The sequence below is a fragment of the Patagioenas fasciata genome, chromosome 3 (genome assembly GCF_037038585.1).
Source record: "Patagioenas fasciata isolate bPatFas1 chromosome 3, bPatFas1.hap1, whole genome shotgun sequence".
In the NCBI taxonomy this organism is placed as follows: domain Eukaryota; kingdom Metazoa; phylum Chordata; class Aves; order Columbiformes; family Columbidae; genus Patagioenas; species Patagioenas fasciata.
This window is the reverse complement of record NC_092522.1, coordinates 44,928,575-44,944,967: the sequence shown is the minus strand read 5'-3', so window position 1 is coordinate 44,944,967 and position 16,393 is coordinate 44,928,575. Positions and strand designations below refer to the sequence as shown.

Below are 16,393 nucleotides of genomic sequence, written 5' to 3'. Positions count from 1 at the left end.
GAAATAATTCCTAAAGCATATTTAAATACCCATTAAACACACATACACACAATTTTCCACATAATGCTGATTTGGGCATAGTTTTACATTGTCTTTGAGGACTAATTTCAAGGCAGAGAAGTCAAAACTCCTAACTATCAGTGTGGGAAGATGATATTGTTACAATATCATGCCATATCATATTTTTGACTCCTGGTCCCTTCAGAGCCATAGCAACAGACACCTTGAACTAGAAGTGGGGCAATGATGGTGCTGCACTGGCTGATGGAGTGACCAAAGTCTGTAAACAGCAACTGAATGGGGCAGCTGAGTGGCTTCTTATCCAAAGGCCTCAGGACAGAAGGACAGGCCCAGAAATACCCATGTCCTCAAGGAACTGAGGCAAACCACAGAGATTTGCACAGACCAAAACATCTGTATTGTCCTCATGACAGCAAACACCCAAATTTCTCTCTATCCATAATACCTGTAATTAACAGGTGTGGAACGGTTTGTCAACAGTTGTCATAATAAAACTGTAATATTTGTCCTACAAATACAGCAATACCCTGTGAAGATGCACACGCTGTCTAACCCTCCCTTTCCCACAAAACCCAACAATTAAATAAATGAAATTGCCTTCAAACAGAAACTGAACACATACTGGAATAAAATTCTGGTTTCCCATCTGCCTTCTTTATTGTCCTGAAATTGAGATAAGTTTTGAAATCTGATTTTCTTACTGTTGCTAATTCCCTAAAATTAGCCTACAGAATAAAGGCATCTCCTCAACATTTTCCCAATGAAGAACTGCTCCCCTGCCTAGATATAGTCTGGCGAGGCTTCATACAGTAGGCAGTACTGCAATGTTTTCTACCAACAAGAAGGCCACATTTTCACTGCGTCCAGTAAGCTCAGGAAAAAATAAATAAACAAAACAAAACAAACAAAAAAATAAATAAATGGAGGAAGGATTCTCTGCAAATATGTATTTTAATTTTTTTCAGAGGATTTATCTGACAAATAGTGACTTCATTAGAGTAAATTAAAAAACCATAATATTTTACTTCAATTGAGCCAATAATTTTACTCGGTGAGAATATCAATACAAAGTTGTGAGGTTTAAAATACACAGTCATTTAGACCAGGCAAGGATCTGTCTTCAGGTAGACTCACTGATTTTTCACACAGTTCAGGCGGCCAAAAATGTACTGCCATTAAAATACTCAGTCCCTTTGAAGTAATCAGCAAATGCTTACAGATAAATTATCGTGACAGCTGACAGATGAAAACAAAACAAAACAAAACAAAAAAAAAAAAAAACAGCCACACCAGAAATGTTTATCAGGAAGTAATTTAAAACAATAGATTAACAATATTTATGTTCTTGGAATATCTTGTAATTCCAATAATTCCAATACAAATTATTTTTCATATCTACTTAGTATCACATTTCTTCTTTAGTTATTTTGTATACTTTTAATTGTATTTTACTTTTAATCAGGGAATCTTTTTCTTTACTTTTTTTTTTTTAACTTTTAATTAGCGAACTGGCTATAAAGGGGAAAAATGGACAAGTGAAGAGAAAACTCCACAAACATCTGTTTCCTGCATAGTGTAACACTCCAAACAAACCTAGTCTACTTAGTCCTAATCTAGGCTACAGGAGTCCTTGACTTTACAAAAGCTCAAGTATCTGAATAGGTTCTATAAACGATGGCTAAAATCCCTCAAAAGTGTCTGTAATGCTGAACAATATCCCTTTTTTTTTTAAAAGATGTCCAGGCCAACAGATTTCTCTAAGTTTTCTGCTTTTTCTTGCTTTTGCAGTTTAGCAGAGCTACCCATCAGTCTCACATGGGACATCCAAGAATTGCTCAGTCTCCAATTACATACCTTTCTAAGAAGTTTGAGCCTACAATAATTAAATATCGACACACCACAGATAACTAGCTCATACTGTTTTCTTTTTTCACAGCCTTAGGTATCAGGATCTAGTAATAACTTAATAGAAGACCATCATGGGTAAAATATTAAGGTAAGGGAAGAGGAAGAAAGAGCTGTAATACAACTTTTTGGAGGGGGGGCAGGGAGGAATGTAAAGAAATTAAGGCTTTTTCATTGCATGACTGCCATATAATCTAAAGGAAGAAATATGGAAGTGTAAATGGAATTACCCTGCATCGCATTGATTTACACTCCTGGCTTGAACCAAATCAAGATCTGATTAAGGTTTACTTCAGAGATGCCAGACCATGTGAAGTCATTAGGTTCAGTTTTGGCAATGGTGACAAATAACTGATTTTCTGAAGCTAATGGTAGTTTTCCCACAATGTGTGCATTAATTGTAGGCTTCATAACACGAGTTTCTTGTTTGTTACAGTTTCCTGGCTGGAAGGACCTAGTTACTGCCAGTTGGCTGTACCAGGCAAAACATTTAAGCAAAGAACGGCTGATCCTAATCTCTCCTCATGCAATGCTAATACAGTATCAATGAAGAATTCAGTATCTGTGTTGCTTTGTGTGCATAGCTCCCAACTGAACTTTAGACTTGTAAAATTGATTGCTATACAGGGCTTTCTCATGTTGAAGTCAAATAATGTTCAGCAATACTTAAAAGTATCTGGGAAATCTCAACGGCCTCTGAAAAGCTCACCAGTTCTGAACTGTGACATTCTGGTTACTGGCACCTATGTAAGAGTTTGACAGTAGAGGGGAGGGGGTAGAATTTGTCTAGCTGTACTTTGGATCTAATTACATCTCCTTATAGCTCTGAGGATTTTATCACCTTTAGTTCCAGAGTGTAATTTAACCTATGCATTCAACCCTCATAGAGATCCTTCCAAGCCTTCAGCTCCACTGTTTTCGTTACAGAAAGAAAATCTCAGCAAATGCATCCAGAGACAAGAGCATTAAGCAGCATTTTGCAGCATTTCTCAACCTCTCTTCCACCATTTTCCCCCAGCACTTCTGTGGCAGCCTGAACTCATGAGAAGCAGGGTTTTGGAAACACTCACTTCCTCAGTATTTTCTGAATTTTAATAATTCTCTACCTCAGCACACATGCTTATGTACACCATAAACATAATCCCCAAACTCTCCTGGTTCACAGCACAAAGAATGTAGGTGTCTGCCTCACCTATGGGAATTCCTGATACTAGTCACCTAAATTTTAGGTTCTTCAACAGTCCTTACAGTGATGCCTCTGCTGAATTATTTAGATTGCTCAGTTCTACATTCAAAAGCAGCTGCTTTGGAAAATCAGGGCTTGCACTTCCACAATACTTTGCAGCTCAGTTCACAGAGCACGTGAAGCCACGTCAGCAGGTCATCACAAAACAGATCGCCTTAGCTATTAGCCTCCTGGTTTTCTGCAAGACTTGTCAAGTCCAGACTGTCAGCTTCATCTACCTCCACAGCTTCACAGGACCCTTCCTGTGGTCCTTCACAGTAAGGACCCTGCAGAATTCTTAGTCTTTGTAATGCTGAACAGAGGAAAGTCTAAGTACTCTTAAGATACAGATTTCAGGCGAATTGTCAAACACAAAACAAAAAGTTTGTGGCTCCATGTTCCCAAACTCTAGACACTGTTATTTGTAGAATTCATTTGACCTTCATAATAGGCCAGTATTCTGCATTGTGAAAATACATGGAAGAAGGCAAAGGCTACTTTTACACTTCATGTATATAAGCAGTGTCAGAGGGGTCAGAAATATTTAGATTCTTCCTAAGTTTCTCAGAGGTCATGCTGAAATATCTAGAATAAAAGCAAGAGGCTCCTTTCATTAGCTTAAGAATGCATCAAGGTTTTATTGCAAGTCATATACATATATACAAGGTTGGGCTAACAGGCACGTTTTAAGTAAAGGATAAGTTAATATAAGCAGGTGACTGACACAAAGTGGCAACATCACAGTGTTTCTTGATTCGTGATCTTTTTTTGTGGGACAAAATAACATAATCCTGTGAGCAAAAGCAGGTAATAGGTAAATGTTTAACCTTCCTCTCCCCATACTCCCAGCATGTCTTGGAGAGCAGCCCAGTAAACAGCAGCAAGTAAAAGCTACAGATGTATAACCCTCTGCTTCACAGGTACCAATGTTGGCTCTCTTGAGCACAGATTCAAAAACATGCCAGCATTTGCCTTTCTCCCTTTTCCCCTGCACATTCCTTCTGCAGACCTCTAACTATTACACAACTTTGCATCAGGCAAAGAGTTGCATGTCACAAGATGATCTGTGGAGAGACTGCTGTCTCAACATAGCATGAAGATGACTAAATAGTGACAAAGCAAATCATCCCTCAAAGTTAAGTCAATAGTGAATAAGTAATGTTATCTGTCAAGAGTTAACATGCGATGAATACTTGCAAAGGTTACACAACATAATATCTACTAGCAGTTAGATGTGATTTTCCTCACAAATGCTAACCAAGGCAGCCTATGGAGGAATAAATCCCATGTGACTTCTTGACAAAAAGCCTTAACAGCAAGTTGTATGTATACACTCCCAGAAGAGGATTACATGCCAAGACAGTGTGAGTTTACAGCAAGATATGTTACAGTAAAGATGTCATTTGCAAGTATTTCTTAGGAAATGTGTGAAATTTCCATTAAAAATATTTAGAACAACCAGTGAATGAGTGAGGGCACTAGTTTACAATGAATAATAAAAAATTCTAAAGGTAGTTAAAAAGACCAAAACCCTTGTTGAACACCACCCCCCACCACTTTACTCTGAAGCCATAAACAATTTGGAATTTAACTTGTAGTTATATCGGACAGACCACTGAGAAGCTTAACTCACTTTTCATTTTTGTCACTATTTGCATTTTGCCTGTTTTTCAGTTACATAAAAGCATTAATCTCTTTGGATTTTCTTCTTGAATATGCTTTTCAAGTTCTCATCTATATTTCTAGTATGGCATGACATCTGTCCTATAAACTCTGTGAAAACATAGCTTATGATGTTTAAAACATTCTATATAATTAAAAGAAATTAAGAGTTCTCCTAAAATGTGCAAGCAGCAGTTGCATATTCTGAAATCCGGGCTGTAAGTATACATCCCTTAAATTTTCCTAGCTCATTGAATAAATAGATCCTCTGAGGTTTCCCAGATAAGATATATTTTAGATTACTTAGGCTATCCAAAGAATGCTTTTGCCTCTCTTTGCAATTAGAGCTGAAAGTGCATTTATCTTGCTATAAATAAGGTGACTCTTAAAGAATGAAGTTCAGAAGTTTTAATGTCAACCCCTTATTGGACATATCTTTGATAGGGTAACACCATATCTCAAAGTACCCAGGCCAGTTTCACTTAGATTTGAAATTAATAATATATGTAAGTCAGAAAAAATGATTAAATAATTCTAGAATTAAATTATGAGTTTTATCATAAAACATAAGCATTTACATAGCTTTTTTTCAAAGTTACCATTTGAATATATTAACTCAGAATTAACTCCAAAATAATATAGAGTAAAAAGTGTAACTGAAATGTTACAGAACAATCTATGTGTGCAATAATTCAGCTCATCAGAAGCAAATTATCTCTTCCCTACTTTATATGGCTTGGGTTTAGATAATCTGTTTTAAAAGAGAAAAGTGCAAGGGCAATTAGATGTTGTTGTCTCTTTCTTTTACTACAGCAAAAATACATTTTACAGCTTTGGATGACCTTGTGTAAATCATAAACAAAAGCTTTGGATGTCCCAGGTTAGAAATGTTAAATAATGAAGACAGCAGAGTAAGACACAGTGGGCAGAAATTCCCACTATATAGAAGCTGTGGTTAACAGTGCCTTTTTTTAAAAGGTATAAAAGCACTTTTGCATTGTCTCGAAGTGATCCACTATTCCGTTCCTCTGTGCATGAATTAATTTAGTTCAATGTGTGCAAATCTGCAAAAGAATTCACTTTTTTTTTTTTTTGCATCTACATCTAAATTCATGGCTTTTTTGCATCCTGTTTGTATTTCCTTAAATACACATATAGTACACTGTAATAAGTTGTTTATAATACAAGCATTTTAGCCTTTTAATACATTTTTTTAATGTTGAATGACAGTAAAAGTGTTTACAGCCTGTAGAGTGACCCATAACATTCTGTTCAGGCAATGACAGGATTATACAATCACCAAATGGTTTGGGTTTTAAGAGATCTTCAAAGACCATCCAGACCAAATGCTCTGCCATGTTGCAGGGACACTTTCCACTAGAACAGGTTGCTCGAAGTCCTGTCTAGTATGACCATGAACACTTCCAGGGATGGAACATACACAGCTTCTCTGGGCAGAGTGTTCCAATGCCTCACCACCCTAATTAGCCCATGTCATTGTCCAGAAAATTTGGGAATGCTGGTCTTTGGGCTATCTCTGAAATAGCAACGTTATTCAAGTATCTTCCACATTTAGCCACTGAGCCTGTCTATCTAGACCACTACAGCTATCCAGTATTAGCAGGGTTTTCAAGACACCATGCAAGGAGACTTTACCTGAGAATATTGTCAGCTAGAGGACATACAATGTTTTGAACATGTACGTCAACATTTACAGCACAATTTCTGAGCCAGTTTCCCAAAAGAAAGTCTGTAACAGGATGAAGACACAAGCTGGCGGCTACAAGCAACACCAAGGACAAGATGACCCCTTCAGCCCAGCTAAAGTGACACCACAGACAAAGCCACAAGCAGCATAACAAAGCAGGAATACTCAGTGGACCATTAATACTTAATTAATAGAGACTGTCAGATTCTGCCACCTGAAAGAAATTGGTCTTGCAAAGAAAGCAAAAGGCCATCATAGAAGCTTTAGGGAAGGTTTACAATTAGCAAGAAGATAGTGCTTACTTAAAAGCAAAACTGAAGCACGGATCTCACCAAAATATTCCACCAGCATTGCAGAGTAACTGCTATGCTATCTATGTTAGTAGTTAGTATGATAGCACGCATCTAGCTCAAAAGTTATAGTGCATTTGATGACCTAATTGAGGTATCAGCCATAATTGTGGTAAAATAATCCAGTTTTTGAATGTAGTTAGCATTTTAAAGGAAAAGTGTGTGACTTGGGGAAAAAGAAAAAAAAAATCTCATTTGGGGCATTTCATAACCAGAGTCTCTTGAATTACAGTTGATTTTTACTAAGAAACTAAGTCTCTCTCTAGCCAATACAAATCCAATCATTCATACTCTCATACGGCAATAAAAAAACAATGTTTTTTTAATTAATTCTTTTGTGTTGCCTTGTAAACAGTAAAGATAAATCTAAATTCATAATAAATACACAGAAAAAATTACATTTAAATACTGTTAACAAAACCAAGCTCCCTGTATTTTACACATTCAGAAAAAGTACCAGCTTAAGTCAATCACATTCAACTGCTATGCAGTTATTCATATGAGTAAATGAAGCTGGCATCCGAGTGGGGACACGAACTGGCAACTTGCTGCAGCCTTGAGTTACAATTTGTATATAATCGAGCAAACTGCAAGCACTCTGATTGTAGCCTATCTATGTGGATGAAGCTAAGCAGAAGAGTTCAAATAGGCAACATTTTGTTTTAATTAGTGATAAAGTAAGATAGAAGTTTCTTCAACCTGCAGGTGAAGTTGCCCAGGACAGAAGAACTCAGCTTCACCATGACTTGAAGCCTGGACCTCCAGTGGAGTTAGATACACAACAGTCTCCCTTGAGACAGGAATCCCTTGATATGGACTTCTCACTCATGTGTTTACAGTTCCACTGTCTGAAAGGACCAGCTAAAACCAAAGTAAAAATTTCCATCATTGCTGGCATTCTCAGAGATTCCACAACACGCTGGGCTGTACTATGGCCATGGCTACAATAGAGAGGCATGGACCATAATAAAAGGATAACTCCGCTGGCTGAGAAAGGTCATTTCCAGTGATTCCACAGACTTTTAAAGATCATTTTGGGTGGGAGAGGAACACAGGAGAAATGAGATTATTCTTGTCAGCACAAGCATGCTGAACAGTATGAAAAAGATTTATTCAGATCTGAACATCTCAAAGCAGATTAGCGTCTTGCATTGACATTTTATATGAACAGAAGAAATGGGTATCTTGGGGTGACTTCATGGATAGTATAAACATCCATAAATTTCATACAAACAATGATCCACTTTTCTAAAATATTCCAAAAGTGAGAGCAGCCTAGGAATAAACTACTTTCCCTGTCTTTTTATCAAATCATTGTGTTACCATACACAGCATGAACAGCTCACAGCAGTAGTTTGCATAACCAACAGGGACTCCATCCTGAAGTTCCTACCAATTCCAGTAGGAATAGACCACTGGCCTTTTCTGGTGTTCAGTAGTACACAGAGTAGCTTCCCACTTTTGCAAGATATCTTGCGTCTTGGAGATGATGAAAACATTTGCAATAGTAGTTTAAGTGTTGCATTGTGATTATGTATCCCCCTCCACTCGTGATATTAAAAAAAAAAAATAATTCCTGTATGCATTTCAAAACAAAACTACTTCATTCTGTTTTACTGATTTCGTAAGCAGCATTTGTATCCATGTAAAAATGACCTCTTAACATGTACTTAGGAATAGAAAGTCTGTGGCCTTTTATTTCTCCAGAATTCACTCTCGTTGAAAAGCTGGCCAAGGCACAAATAAACAAACATTAGTATACACGAGACTGGACTGGACTGTCATTGCTTCTCAACAGTAGAGCCTGCCAATACCAGACATGGATCCAGAGATATTGCTGGGTTTGCCTCTTCCAGAATAACTTTTCCAAGGAGCTACACCCTCATCTAGCTTGCTCCGATTCTGAAAATCACTGTTTATGACTGTGGCTACAATAGCTGACCTAACCAGAAGTGCCAAGAAACAAACCACAGACTTTGGAAAGCAACAGGATCCATAAGCTACAGACTTCTTATTTTGAAAATCTATGGTATGAGAGTCCCAATCCTAAGCCACATGAGATGGCTATGCCGGGATAATAGTTCAGCTTCTGCAAATCACATCCGTATTGTTAAGTCTTTCAATGTCTGGCATAGTTTTAAATGGACAATAAATATGTTTGTTGGATAAAGTCTGAACTGCTAAATAAATAGTGATAAATTTCCTAATACTACTGGGCAGAGTGTTCCTGTGAGTACAACGTGTGTTTATCAGTTTCCTGCTGAGCTAGTATTGACTTTCAAATTTCCTTTAATCCTATTATAGTAAACACAGTACAGGTCTCTGGCAAACAAAAGTAACATTCTTCTTGTAATATCATATTCTTCTTTTAAAGAAATCTTAGAGATGTCCAGAAAAGAACTAGGATCAACTTGGAATGATACAATAAACTTGTTTCCAAAGAAACTTATGTTTCATAAAATACTAATTTTAAACTGAAAAAAAAAAAAAACCAAAAACCAAAAAACAACACAAACAACCAAGACTATTTTTATAAAGAGAAGACTGGCAATTTCTGATAGGTACTCAAAATAGTGTTTGCATGTATCGTACTTTTAAAGTCATCAACATCAACATAAAAATATTTTTTCTAGTTGGAAGCAGTCTACCTGAGTTGAATGACAAAACAACTGGCATTTTGGATGTAGAATTCAGAAAACAGTAAACTGTAGGTTGTGAAGAAGCTTTTTCAGTGTTCCTTCAAGAAGAAAAAACATGAAGTGCAGATGACTTAAAAAAAAAGTGCATAAAGTAAGCCAAATGGGATTTATTATGGTACAATTTGTATTTAAAGCTTCTCTTCATTTGGGAGGAATTTACGGTAGATAAAAGTACATTACATATAACAAAAATAGCGTACAATGGTGTTAGTTTCACATATTTTCTGTGAATTTTTGAATAAGGCTATAATTTTTCCTAATAATCAGTTTACGTGACGTTTGAATCTTCAGCTTCAGATACCCTTAAGAAGTCACAAGTTCTGGGCTATGCCTTTACTTAGGGATCAGCTTCAGTAAGAAATGGAAATATTAAAGAGGCAGATCAACAATTTTTCCCTGCCTACACGAATCCAAGGTCCTTATAAGTAAGTATGCCCTCTTAAGAATATCTGGGCAAAAGCTGTTCTCACTGAAGTATTAGGCAAAGTTTCCATGGGCTTCATTAATTAAGAATACAGACCAAAGTCAATAAACATGCTTAGTATAAAGCCATTGTGTGTGGTAATCTGAAAGGTGTCAGCCAGAGAACAACTTAAACTGAAATACAAGTGATAGCCATCTCTCTCTTTATTAGGAGACTTTGCTGGATGAATTCATTAAGTCATGTAACATGTTCACATATTCCCTGTCTTCTCTTCCTGTCAACCTCCTCTTGTTCCTTGCAAAGGACACTGAGCTCCAAATTATGTTGACGGAACAGGAACCGACAAACGATAGATGGATCATAACAAAAAAACATGCCTAGGGCAAGGATGCTTGACATCTGAGAGCCAAGCTGTTTTCATTTTGGATGGAAGCTCTGACCCACTATTTACACCCCTGTCCCAAGCTCTCCCACGTATTTTTAAATGACAGCTTTCCAGATGTTATCTATATGGAGACTGGCCAGACTTATGGGCAGGATCCTGCTCAACTCTAAGCCAAACTAGTGTTTTGGCCTCGCTGGAAATGAGATTAGGTTTGAGATTTGCACCACGAAAGCAGGCTGTTTCATGCCAGAAATGGTCATGCAGAATTTTTACAATGCTGCTGTTTTTTTTGTTAGCACTACTGTAGAATAACATGCTATTTAGCATTATCAGAATAGCACTTTAGCAGAGTAATAGGATAGACTAGACATGGCTAGAATCCACAGCAAAACTCCACACAAACCAAGAAGGGCAGTTTGTAGCCCCAGCTCAATACAGTTTTCCAGTTCTAGCAAGTGTTTGTACAAGACAAGGTCAACAATGTGTTCCGCATGAGTTGTACAAATGCCGTTCCCAAGTTTAAAGATAAGTTTAAAATTTAGGAAATGTTTAAGTTTTATTGCTTTTAAATCCACAGTCTGATGTTGTATTTGTGCATTGCCCATCACACTTTATAAAAATTTGTTCCAAAATGAAATTTGGAGGGTAAATAATATGTTTTCCTTTCCCAGTGTACTTTTCTTCTCCCACTTCCTTAACACAAAATAGGCAGAAATGAAATCTTTATGAGACTTTTTGTATTTGAATGTTGGTTTCATTACAAATTATGGTTTCCTAAAATACTCACTTCCCAAGCAATAATTACTTTAAAACAGTCTGGAATGAGAAATAAATTTACCTTTCTCTTTCTATAAAGAAGCTTGTAGTAAAGACAGTAGCCTCTGTAGGCACTGTAGTCTCTACAAAAAAACTGACCTTAGTGAATCCCCCTTAGTTTTATGACTAATTTAAATATGCCACTATAACTCTTACAAATACTATGTAGACAGTAACCACAGAAAAAATATACAAAATCTCATAAACAAGGTTATGCCTAGAAGAAAAAAAAAAAAAAAGTGAAAAGCAGATGCTGTAAGATGACTTTTTGACAAAGGCAGGTTACAAGGGAAGTTGCCATGATTGTATCACACCAGATATTGAAAGATAGATTGCCTTCTGTTTTAACATCCTGGAGCAAGACAGATTCTTATGGGCTGTTTCCCTTGCTGAAACAGGCTTTAAAAATCTTCAAAAACTGGTAATAAAAGACTTAATGCACTGAGAACAAGAAATAGCATAATTTCAAGTGATGTATCTATAATCTGCACAACTCATGTTAAAATCCACACTTCATCCTGCAGAGAAGATATTCATTGGAATAAGGTTTGGAGTAGACAACTTCTAGCAATAGAAATACAGTCATTTGAGATGGAAAAGCTCTCTTGTTTATCAGTTCCTGTTGTTCTGAATAGCACAGCATTTTATGTGATCTAAAAGCAGTTTTGGAGCAGTCACAGTGATCGTGATCCAGTACAAGGAGGAGCTTTGTATCACTCATGTATCATTACAACCCTGTAATTTCCATCATGATCCCTGTAAAAATGTGTTTAAAACTGAAGTGTCTGTAGAAAGCCCAAAGTTTGCAGCAATAATGACCATCTTCCGTTAATGACTAAAAATGGTTTGATTCCTAATTGCTCCAATAATGTATTTTCTAGTTATAAATGCTTTCAAACGAAAGATAATTGCTTATAATTGACAAAATAATCCTTCTGTTTAAAATAATTTTCACAAAAGAAGCAAACTAAAGAAAAACAAGAAAGTGCAAGAAGTCAATCAAATCACCAAACAAACAACTGAAAAGTTTTCAGTTTTAGAGTGGAAACTGCAGGAAAGAAAATAAAAAAAGTGTAATCATTTTTTAAACAGAAGCTTTCAGTTTTAAGTGGATGCTTCTAAACATCCCTCTGGGCATCACACATTCCCACCTGCTTGGGGCAACTGGACTCCAGTGCCAGAGGATGTTTGCCATCATATGCTGGGATCCTCTTTCTCCAAAGCACTATTTCTGCTGCATTATGGGAAATGTAGTCAACCAAGATACTGCACCCAGGAAACACAGCACAGCATTTCTAAATGCCAGTTTTTAAGGTTCAAGTCAACAGTTATTACCACTCTCAAATGCAATGAGGAACAAAAACAAGACCTGTGAACCTTTATATGCAGAAAAGCTAAAGTCAGTGACAGGCAAACAACCATGAAGAAGCACCAGTTGGCCTTTCCTAAATGCAGCTGCTGTGTTCACATTCACCAGACAAGCGCAAGGTTGCATTATCCAAAGTTCCCACTCAGAAAGTAGTCTATCACTAGCCAGACAATTAAAAAATAATAATAATAATAATAATAACAACCATCTTCTTTTAGAACTGAAGGGAGCTCAATGTGTGTAGATACAAGTACGACAGCCATAGCTTGTTGCAGGGTTGTGCCCTCCTGCTGAGCCAGAGGGAGCTTCTCAGGAACACATGTGTGGGCAATGGTGTAAGAAGTAGGGACCAGCCCACACTCCTGGGAAAGACAGTCAGGATTGGCTTCCAACTGCATGGTACACCAGCACTTTGCTGCAAATGGACCAGGGCTGTGTTAGCAGCCAGCACAGCCCAACAGGAACAGACATACAGAGCAAAACAGTTAAGCATGGAAGATTTTCTGTCAACACTATATGCATTTTCTGGGGTTTTACTTAAGGCTTACTCTGGTCTGGTCCCACAGACTGAATTTCCAGCAATGACTCAGGCACAACTTCTCATTTAGATTCATTCTAAAGGAATCCAGCTGGCCCACCATGAGATATATGGAGATGGACAGTAAGTGGGAAAAACTGGAAGACTGGTGTCAAAAGTACACCCCTGACATGAACCACAACACTAATATAAATGCACAACCACACCCACGAGCATCTGTGAGAGTGAAACGAAGTAAGACCTTGTTGTGCAGCTCTTCAAAAAACTCTTTGGACGTCAGTGAATCTGCACAGTGACTTGAACTGCTCATTGAAATAATTCTAATTCAAGCATCAGGAACTGGTAAATTCTAATTTACTGATTCCAAATTGGAATTTACCAGTTTCTGATGCTTGAGTTAGAATTATTTCAATGTGAATTTAGTAGTAGTGTGTGTGAAAGGATGAAACTGAGCAGTTGGAATTTACCAGCTACCAAATTTATCAAGCAAAACCACAGCAGGATTAAACTATTTATTTTAGATGAGCATGATTTGAGTCTATTTGATTTACACGTTCATAAGCCTTGACAAACATCACTGAAACCAAGCATTTTCTAATAGTTCAGTTGGCATTTCCCGTATTAATTTTTATGCTTATCTGATACTATGGAAACAAACAAAAATCTCCTGAGCTTTATTCTTCAACTTATACCTTTGTTCTTTTCCATAATGAAAGACATGTTTCATGACAGCACAATCTATTTGAAAAATAAAAAAGCAAATCAGTCAGTTAAACCAATCAGTTCAAAAGCTAGGGTTAATTGCATTAATTTTGTGGCACCCTTTCTGAGGTCTTGCTGATGTTTTCCACTGACACATCGTTCACTTATTTATCATCCTGCAATGAAAGGCTGGGCAAACCTCGCCGTTACCAGATGCATCTCCTTGCCGTGCACAAGAACTCTGCACAAAGAGTGGGCTCCAAGAGATGCGAGAAAGCAAAATTCTACCTGCTAGGTTTCTCATTCATCCTGCAACAGAGATTTAGCAAATTTGTCTGTTCTCTTCAGCTGCACAGTAATCACACACAAATGCTTAGAATTTAGGACTTCACATCTTGGATGATGGTGGTTCATGAAAACAGTGCAATAGAAGTACAGAGAGAGGACCTTTGATCAGAGCCTGGATACTGAGACAATTCTCACGTCCTCGCCCTCAGTAATAAACTGTTTCTTACATCTATTCAACTATTTTCTTGGGGCATTTCTTTAAAATCTTAGGGTATTGTTTTTCTTTAACTTTTGGAAGGAAACGAAGAAAAGCCAGCCTGAGAACCTAGCACCAAGTTCAGCAAGCAAAGTATCGGCATTAAAATACACCAGGCATTCTAAGCAAATACTTCAGGCAGTGTGCACTTCTTGGAGTTCAAGCAACAAACTAATCCCCTAAGGGAACACAGTATCTGTATTGTATTGGCACTGGTGGGAAGACGAGACTCTGATGCGATGTTGATTTCTCCCTGGTTTAGCAAGAAATAGACTTGAAGTGGCCTGATAACCAGCACGCTAACTGGGGCTCTGCACAGACACTGCTTGGTGTTTGCACCTGCTGCTTCATGATTCTCAGGAGGACAGTGGGATCCTTAACCAGGGGGTCTTCCTCACGGAATCTCTGCCAGGGTCATTTGTCAGGCTGAAGTTCACCTGACTGCACTCATCGGGCTTTCATTCAGTTTATGTCTCCTCTTTTGAAGAAAAAGAAGAGGTTTAACTTGCTATGAGCTGTTAATTTTGTCCTCAAAAATCCACCAAAAGTTATATAACCACTTTCACAACATTGTGCTAAAAATAAGAGCTGTTCAGCCAAATGCCACTGCAAGTTTTTATAAGACCTGTGACTCCAATTCTGCAAGACCTGTCAAAGTGCAAATATTTCCTTAGCTTTAGCAGAAAGTCAAGCAGGAGTTCCTTGTGAGACAGACATGGGGTTGTATTAGTATAATCCTAATTTGTAGGGGGAAAAAACAGTGTATATATATACACATAAATCTTTCCAACTCATGACCTAAAGTAATGCTATTCGCTCTTGGAGCTGATCCCTCGTGGGGTTTCATAATCACAACCCATCATTAACCCAAAGCAAAGAAAGAAAGGTACAAAGGGGCACAGGTTTCAAGCACGAGATTAATATTGGGGTTTTTTTCCTGGTTTGGTTTTTTTGGGTTCTTCTTTTTCAGTTGGGAGGTAGCATGGAGACGCAATGCACGACGCTTCAAACCCAAAGGGATCTGGCCATTCAGGTAACATGTGAAGGCGCTCAGAGCAAAGCACAGAGACCCAGACGCAGCCGCCTCTCGTTACTTTAGTTACGTGCCCCTGGAAACGCCCCACGGGCGGGCAGCGGGACACGCTGCTCCCCGCAGAGACGTGCGGCCTCCAGCGCCCCGGCCGGCGGGATCCCCGCGCAGGGCGGGTGCCCGGGAGGGGCGCGGGCGGCGGGGCTGCGGCGGGCGGAGGCGCTGCCGGGCGGCCCCGCGCTGTCGCTGTCACCGCCACCGCGACCGCCGGCCCGGCGCGACACCCCGCTCGCTGCCTGGCGGAGGGGCGATAAGTGTAATAGGGCAGGGAAGGAGGAGGAGGAGGAAGGGAGCAGAGCGACAGCAAGAGAAGCGGTGCCGGAGCGGGACGCTGGGCGCCCAACGGCCGCCCCATACCTGCACGGAGGCGAGGAAGGGTCTGCAGCGCGCTCCGTCCTGCCAGCTATAGATCCCAAGGAGTGATGAAGCTGGGTGGCGGTCGTCGCCTGCTGCTACTGCTGCTGATGGTGGTGGTGGTGCGAAGCTCTCGCTGGTTGCAGACGCCCATAGGCGCTCAGTGGGGGAGAGCGGTGCGTGCAGAGAGCGAGCGGCTTTGCCGGTCCCGGCAGCGAGGGGAGCTCGGCACTGCCTCGGCGCAGGCACTGGCCGAGGAGAGGCTGGGGCTCCAGCTTTCGATTGGCTCCGGTGGCCGCGCCGCTCACCCCAGCCTGCCCGCCCGCCGCCTCCCGCCCGCCTCCCCTCCACCGCCCCACACGCTCCGCTCGCCCGCGGCTCCGCTCCTCCCAACCTCGCAACCTGGTGGGCAGATCTAACCCCCTGCTTTTACTCCCCCACCCCTCCGCGCCTTGCCCTAATGGGACGTCCAGTCAGGAGCCTTTTGTTTAGGCAGGGACATTCTCACCCTGGATCTGACAAAACACGCTCTCTTCCCTTAGCATCTTCCTCCTTTGGTTGAAGGACCTGCAACTTTAAGCATTCATGACATTTTGTGTCA

At 39.4% G+C, this 16,393-nt stretch overlaps 1 protein-coding gene across 1 annotated transcript in view; it reads right to left on the bottom strand.

Moving 5' to 3' along the window:
- GREM2 (gremlin 2, DAN family BMP antagonist) overlaps nt 1-16,094 on the bottom strand; it is a 39,907-nt gene extending 23,813 nt beyond the window's left edge. Inside the window, exon 1 of the mRNA XM_065834468.2 lies at nt 15,796-16,094. The gene's annotated coding sequence lies outside the window, so the exon portion shown is untranslated. The remainder of the gene's footprint in view (nt 1-15,795) is intronic.
- Between the last annotated feature and the right edge of the window lie 299 nt (nt 16,095-16,393).